Genomic DNA, 8,488 nt, shown 5'->3' with positions numbered 1-8,488 from the left:
GGGAGAAGTGTGACAGGACCAGGGAGTGACCTCAGAGGGAGAAGTGTGACAGGACCAGGGTGTGACCTCAGAGGTGGAAGTGCACCAGAAAGTGACCTCAGAGGGAGAAGTGTGCCAGGACCAGGGAGTGACCTCAGAGGTGGAAGTATACCAGAAAGTGACCTCAGAGGTGGAAGTGCACCAGGAAGTGACCTCAGAGGTGGAAGTGCACCAGGAGCAGGGAGTGACCTCCGAGGGAGAAGTGTGACAGGACCAGGGAGTGACCTTAGAGGGAGAAGTGTGCCAGGACCAGGGAGTGACCTCAGAGGGAGAAGTGCGCCAGGACCAGGGAGTGACCTCAGAGGGAGAAGTGTACCAGGACCAGGGAGTGACCTCAGAGGGAGAAGTGCGCCAGGACCAGGGAGTGACCTCAGAGGGAGAAGTGCACCAGGACCAGGGAGTGACCTCAGAGGTGGAAGTGCACCAGGAAGTGACCTCAGAGGTGGAAGTGCACCAGGAAGTGACCTCAGAGGTGGAAGTGCACCAGGAAGTGACCTCAGAGGGAGAAGTGCACCAGGAAGTGACCTCAGAGGTGGAAGTGCACCAGGATTTCACAATGATCTCAGAAAGTCACAACCAGATCAGACATTTCACCAGAGGGTCACCAGGTCAGCTAAGGGACATACTGTATGTACTAATAAAGGTTGCTGCCGCTCAGTCCCCGGCCTAATCCTGTATGTTTCACTTATGGCATTAAAACATGATCCTCGGCACTAACCAGTGCGCCCTGAGAACAGCCCACAACCCCCCTAACAAGTGCCACATCACCGGGTAATCCTCCTTTATTTCTAGCAGGGCTGTGATCCCCCTACCCACATGTGATTGGTATGGTCCATACTATACTCACCCTGTGAGTGAGGACTGTACCATTCAGTGTGGTCTGGACACAGGACACGTTCCGGCAGCGTCCGCAGCACTGTGTCACATCTGATGGCGGCTCATACAGCTGATTCTGGAAAAGACGAGAGAATCTTCACCGATCCGCCACCTCCCCACTATATCCAATAAGCTGTGTTATATACAACTGCATAGCTGTCCACACTACAATGTATACACAGTCTATACACCATACACTCCTCTATATACAGTCTATACACCATACACTCCTCTATATACAGTCTATACACCATACGCTCCTCTATATACAGTCTATACACCATACGCTCCTCTATATACAGTCTATACACCATACACTCCTCTATATACAGTCTATACACCATACTCTCCTCTATATACAGTCTATACACCATACACTCCTCTATATACAGTCTATACACCATACGCTCCTCTATATACAGTCTATACACCATACGCTCCTCTATATACAGTCTATACACCATACTCTCCTCTATATACAGTCTATACACCATGCTCTCCTCTATATACAGTCTATACACCATACACTCCTCTATACACAGTCTATACACCATACGCTCCTCTATATACAGTCTATACACCATACACTCCTCTATATACAGTCTATACACCATGCTCTCCTCTATATACAGTCTATACACCATACGCTCCTCTATATACAGTCTATACACCATGCGCTCCTCTATATACAGTCTATACACCATACGCTCCTCTATATACAGTCTATACACCATACACTCCTCTATATACAGTCTATACACCATACACTCCTCTATATACAGTCTATACACCATACACTCCTCTATATACAGTCTATACACCATACACTCCTCTATATACAGTCTATACACCATGCTCTCCTCTATATACAGTCTATACACCATACGCTCCTCTATATACAGTCTATACACCATGCGCTCCTCTATATACAGTCTATACACCATACGCTCCTCTATATACAGTCTATACACCATACACTCCTCTATATACAGTCTATACACCATACACTCCTCTATATACAGTCTATACACCATACACTCCTCTATATACAGTCTATACACCATACACTCCTCTATATACAGTCTATACACCATACACTCCTCTATATACAGTCTATACACCATACACTCCTCTATATACAGTCTATACACCATGCTCTCCTCTATATACAGTCTATACACCATACGCTCCTCTATATACAGTCTATACACCATGCTCTCCTCTATATACAGTCTATACACCATACGCTCCTCTATATACAGTCTATACACCATGCGCTCCTCTATATACAGTCTATACACCATACGCTCCTCTATATACAGTCTATACACCATACACTCCTCTATATACAGTCTATACACCATACACTCCTCTATATACAGTCTATACACCATACACTCCTCTATATACAGTCTATACACCATACACTCCTCTATATACAGTCTATACACCATACACTCCTCTATATACAGTCTATACACCATGCTCTCCTCTATATACAGTCTATACACCATACGCTCCTCTATATACAGTCTATACACCATGCGCTCCTCTATATACAGTCTATACACCATACGCTCCTCTATATACAGTCTATACACCATACACTCCTCTATATACAGTCTATACGCCATGCTCTCCTCTATATACAGTCTATACACCATGCGCTCCTCTATATACAGTCTATACACCATACGCTCCTCTATATACAGTCTATACACCATACACTCCTCTATATACAGTCTATACACCATACTCTCCTCTATATACAGTCTATACACCATGCGCTCCTCTATATACAGTCTATACACCATGCTCTCCTCTATATACAGTCTATACACCATGCTCTCCTCTATATACAGTCTATACACCATACACTCCTCTATATACAGTCTATACACCATGCTCTCCTCTATATACAGTCTATACACCATGCGCTCCTCTATATACAGTCTATACACCATACGCTCCTCTATATACAGTCTATACACCATACACTCCTCTATATACAGTCTATACACCATACTCTCCTCTATATACAGTCTATACACCATACTCTCCTCTATACACCATATTCCAATCTATATACAGTCTATATGTAGTGACCTGGTACTGGCCCCTGAACCTTTATTGCACCTGAGTAAGGTAACTCCCTCAGGTTCACACAAGTGGGATCAGGTATCCACATCAGTTAGTGTTTTTCCCACTAGGTGTCACTAGAGTGTCTGTTGTTCACTAAGGGTTAAGACTAAGGGTTAACAATTGTGAGTCACATGTTCTTGAACCACTGACAGGTGCAGGTGCTTTCCCTCCTTGGCCATGATTAAGGGTTATACCCGAAACGCGCCGGCGCAATTTTTATCACTTATTTTTTATTTATGTTTCAATAAATTTTCTACATTTTATTGGAGCTGTGGGATCCATTTCTATTTTTTCTATATTACTTTGCCGGGATCGGGCCCGAGTATTCTCCACGTGCTCCTTCCTGGGACGCTGATGACCAGCATTATGGGGGTGAGCTGACAAACTTGCTCTGTTGTGAATGAGCTTTCCCTCCTTTCTTCACCCTATTGTCTGCTCTCTTTCTCTCTACATACACAGCCCACCACCAATCACAGGCAGGGTTAGACGGATCCCTGGAGGAATGACTTAGTCCCTGGTGGGAGGAGTTAGTAGTCTGTATTCAGTGTGAGTGGGTGCAACACAAACAGGTCCCTGCTGAAGCCAAGCCAGGACCTCTGACAGGGACACAACCCAGCAAGCTACAGATGTTCCTTATGAGTAACACAACCACAATGCAGTGCTAAGGAAGTACCAAGGGAAGAGAGGCTGCACAGGGATCACCTTGTCCACGCCAGGAACCTCTCTAAACGTGCAGGGCAGCTACCTCAGCAGTCGCAGGAACTGACCCCAGTGGAACAAAACTACGGAAAGTCTAGGGATTCCACTGTGCAGTGCCGGACGACTGGGAAGTCTCGGGAGTCTGCTTAGCCCAGATAACTAGGTCTGGGGCTCGTACTACACTGACAGGACAGGTAGCCCACAACAAGGGGGGAGAGGGTGGTCAGATTCAGAGTCTATACGTGAGTACGAGTGTTCTCTATATATCTCTTCTACACACCTACAACTGTCCCAGGCTGAGTACACTTCTACATTGGACAAGGCACCCTCAGGCACCCCCTCTACTTGTGCGCCCGCACCCATAAACACCTGTACACTTAGGTTAATCTTTCTTGATGTGCGGCTGCGATGCCAAACTGTCCAGGGTGGGTTCTACACCAATCCAGGCTACCGTAACAAGTGCCCAAGTGACCCTAGACCCACTTAGCTACCGTACCAGCTGACCTGGCAGAGAGGCCAAACCTCTCCTCCTCAGGCCTGCTACACCAAACTCTCCTCTATATACAGTCTATACACCATACGCTCCTTTATATACAGTTTATATGCCATACTCTCCTCTATATACAGTCTATACGCCATACACTCCTCTATATACAGTCTATATGCCATATGCTCCTCTATATATCGCCTATACACCATATGCTCCTCTATATACAATCTATACACCATACACACTGCTGTACTCACCACTTCACAAATGGCAGCACAGTTCAGGGAGGAGACATTGATCATGTGATACTTAGTGATGGGGTCGATGGCTGCCGTACAGTGGGTGGAGTAACACATCCCCTCAGACGTGTGCTGGACCACAGTCTGCCCCGGGCGAAGGACGCCATGATCTTTACTCACGCACACGGTGTCCTTTACTGCAAGAGAGAGATCTGTTTACAGCTTACAGCTCATTTCCAGGATGTCACAGGTTTTGTTATAGAAAGTTTACAGCTAGTTTACAGGGTGACCATGTAACAGACTGTTTACAATGTTTACAGGATTTCTTGGAACGTGTAATGGGCTCCGTTTACATCCTTTGGTCAAGATAACTTTATAGATCATTTGCAGGATGGTTTAGTACCAGTTATAGGCTTAAATTGCAGCTCATTTACAGGATGGGCTCAGGCAGTGTAAAAGGCTTTGTTTATAGCTCGTTTACAGGCTCAGGCTGTGTAACAGGCTCAATTTACAGGATTGCTCAAGACAAGTTCAAGACAAGGCTCAGTTTACAGCTCTTTTGCAGGATGGCTCAGGCCATGTAATAGGCAGTGTAATAGGCTCAGTTTACAGCTCATAAGGTGGCTTAGATCGTGTAATAGGCTCTGTTTACAGCCCAGGAGGGCTCAGGACATTATAGACTCTGTTTACAGTTAATTTACAAGATTTCTCAGGTCGTGTTAGGACATGTAATAGGCACAGTTTACAGTTTGTTTACAGGGTTGCTTAGGACGTGTTATAGGCTCAGTTTACAGGATGACCTGAGTAGTGAAAGAGGCTCAGTTTACATCTTGTTGACAGGGTGCCTTGGGACATAATATTGGTCCAGTTTACAGATTGTTTACAGGATGGCTCAGTACCAGTTAAACTTCAGAAGAAAGGGATGCCAACAGCATCCACGATGAAACAGGTGTATTTATTCACACATCAGGGTACACAAAAAATTGCAACGTTTCGGCTTACTGGCCTTTGTCAAGCATACAATGGCCAGTAGGCCGAAACGTTGCATTCTTCTGTGTACCCTGTTGTGAATAAACACACCTGTTTCATTGTGGATGCTAGTTTAGAGCTTGTTTACAGTACATTTAAAGGATGGTTCAGGTCATGTAATAGGCTCAGTTCACATCCTCTACAGGATGGCTCAGGCCGTGTAATAGGCTCTGTTAACACCTCGGCACAAGGCAGTGTAATAGCTTCAGTTTATAGCTCATTTACAAGGTGTCTTGGATCATGTAATAGGCTTAGTTTATAGCCTGTTACCAGGATGACTAGAGACGTTATAGACTAAGTTTACCGTTCACTTACAGGATGGCTCAGGCCGTGTTAGGAAGCATAATAGTTTACAGTTTGTTTACAGGGTGTCTCAGGACGTGTATTGACTCAGTTTACAAGATGGCCTGAGTAGTGATGAAGGCTCACTTTACATCTTGTTGATAGGGTGGCTTGGGCCATGATAGGTTCAGTTTACAGATTGTTTACAGGATAGCTTGCACCGTGTAATAGTTTGCAGCTTGTTGGCTTGGGACCAGTTATAGGCTCAATGTACAGCTCATTTACAGGATGGCTCAGGCAATGTTATAGCCATGAAATGTTGAGATTTCTTTGACATATTGTAATTATTGATGGTAAATTTTGGTGGATACATTCAGCTAGAGATGGCGGAAACGGGGCACATGGATGACTGGGAGCCCAGTGCGGCACTCACATTGCATGGTGGAAACAGGGCACATGGATGACTGGGAGCCCAGTGCGGCACTCACATTGCATGGTGGAAACAGGGCACATGGATGACTGGGAGCCCAGTGCGGCACTCACATTGCATGGTGGAAACAGGGCACATGGATGACTGGGAGCCCAGTGCGGCACTCACATTGCATGGTGGAAACAGGGCACATGGATGACTGGGAGCCCAGTGCGGCACTCACATTGCATGGTGGAAACAGGGCACATGGATGACTGGGAGCCCAGTGCGGCACTCACCAGTCCTCTCTTTTATTTCAGTTTACCCATCTACAAGCTGTGCAGGTAAGGAGCGTTTTCAGGCTGACTATGGGTGAGTGCTGCCTCTCTGTGTGTCAGCACCATCTGGCAGTAGTTTCTGGCAGGATGAATGGAACCCTGATATTAGGCACTGACCACTAGTTCTGCCTTCAGGTTGTTTGTCCTGTGGTGGTGAGTGCTGATGCCGCCATCTCCACCTTCTCGCTGATGCAGCCTAATAACTGCACCAAGTATACCCGCTCTGAGGAGGTGACGCACCTGTGTACACAGACATGCACCACATGGCGGCTAGGATCTAAGGAAGACCTCTCACTGACCTCCCCATCACTTACCACATCTATAGATTGTACAGTTACAGGGGTTTCCGGCAGCGGTCAATAATTCTGCATCACGCTCCAACTTCTCTCCCTGGAATAGAAAAAAAAGAAGTGACATCTGCCAGAAAAATACCATTGCTCCTCCCTTTCCACCACCACTACCAAAACTACCACCATCACCAAAACAACCATCACCATTACCAAAGCTACTACCAAAACTACCACCATTACTACCGAAACTACCACCATCACCATTACCAAAGCTACTACCAAAACTACCACCATCACTCCCGAAACTACCACCATCACCATTACCAAAGCTACTACCAAAACTACCACCATTACTACCGAAACTACCACCATCACCAAAACAACCATCACCATTACCAAAGCTACTACTAAAACTACGACCATTACTACCGAAACTACCACCATCACCATTACCAAAGCTACTACCAAAACAACCACCATTACTACCGAAACTACCACCATCACCAAAACAACCATCACCATTACCAAAGCTACTACCAAAACTACCACCATCACTCCCGAAACTACCACCATCACCATTACCAAAGCTACTACCAAAACTACCACCATCACTCCCGAAACTACCACCATCACCAAAACAACCATCACCATTACCAAAGCTACTACTAAAACTACGACCATTACTACCGAAACTACCACCATCACCATTACCAAAGCTACTACCAAAACTACCACCATTACTACCGAAACTACCACCATCACCAAAACAACCATCACCATTACCAAAGCTACTACCAAAACTACCACCATGACTACCGAAAACTACCACCATTACTACCAAAACTACCACCATCACCAAAACAACCATCACCATTACCAAAGCTACTACCAAAACTACCACCATCACCATTACCAAAGCTACTACCAAAACAACCACCATTACTACCGAAACTACCACCATCACCAAAGCTACTACCAAAACTACCACCATCACCAAAACAACCATCACCATTACCAAAGCTACCACCATTACTACCGAAACTACCACCATCACCATTACCAAAGCTACTACCAAAACTACCAACATCACCAAAACAACCATCACCATAGCTATGACCAAAATTACCATCACTACCAAAACTACTAACACGATCACCAAAACTACCACCATCATTACCGAAACTACCACCACCATTGCCAGAACTACCATCACCACTACTAAAACAACCATCAACAAAGCTACTACCAAAATTATCATGATAACCAAAACTACCATCACTACCAAAATTATAACAAATCACCACACACAAGAACTGCACTCACCACATCACATTTCGGCTTATTGATCTTGTCACAGGAACATTCTGCAGAAAAAAAATACAGCACTAGTTATAGCCACAGGGGGCAGTATTATAGTAGTATATTCCTGTATATAGGGGGCAGTATTATAGTAGTATATCCCTGTATATAGGAGCAGTACTATAGTAGTATATCCCTGTATATAGGAGCAGTATTATAGTAGTATATCCCTGTATATAGGGGGCAGTATTATAGTAGTTATATTCCTGTATATAGGAGCAGTATTATAGTAGTATATCCCTGTATATAGGAGCAGTACTATAGTAGTATATCCCTGTATATAGGGGGCAGTATTA

The 8,488-nt window shown here is 45.0% G+C and overlaps 1 long non-coding RNA gene across 1 annotated transcript; it reads right to left on the bottom strand.

Moving 5' to 3' along the window:
- Positions 1 to 892: 892 nt before the first annotated feature.
- LOC138775533 (uncharacterized) lies at positions 893 to 8,237 on the bottom strand. Its single transcript, XR_011360577.1, has 4 exons — positions 8,157 to 8,237; positions 6,858 to 6,933; positions 4,504 to 4,682; positions 893 to 991 (listed from the first exon to the last, which is right to left on the bottom strand). It is a non-coding gene; the product is annotated as an uncharacterized lncRNA (long non-coding RNA).
- Between the last annotated feature and the right edge of the window lie 251 nt (positions 8,238 to 8,488).

The sequence above is a fragment of the Dendropsophus ebraccatus genome, unplaced genomic scaffold (assembly GCF_027789765.1).
Source record: "Dendropsophus ebraccatus isolate aDenEbr1 unplaced genomic scaffold, aDenEbr1.pat pat_scaffold_1731_ctg1, whole genome shotgun sequence".
NCBI lineage: Eukaryota > Metazoa > Chordata > Amphibia > Anura > Hylidae > Dendropsophus > Dendropsophus ebraccatus.
Note: the sequence above shows the minus strand (reverse complement) of the source record. Positions and strands in the feature narration are given on the sequence as shown.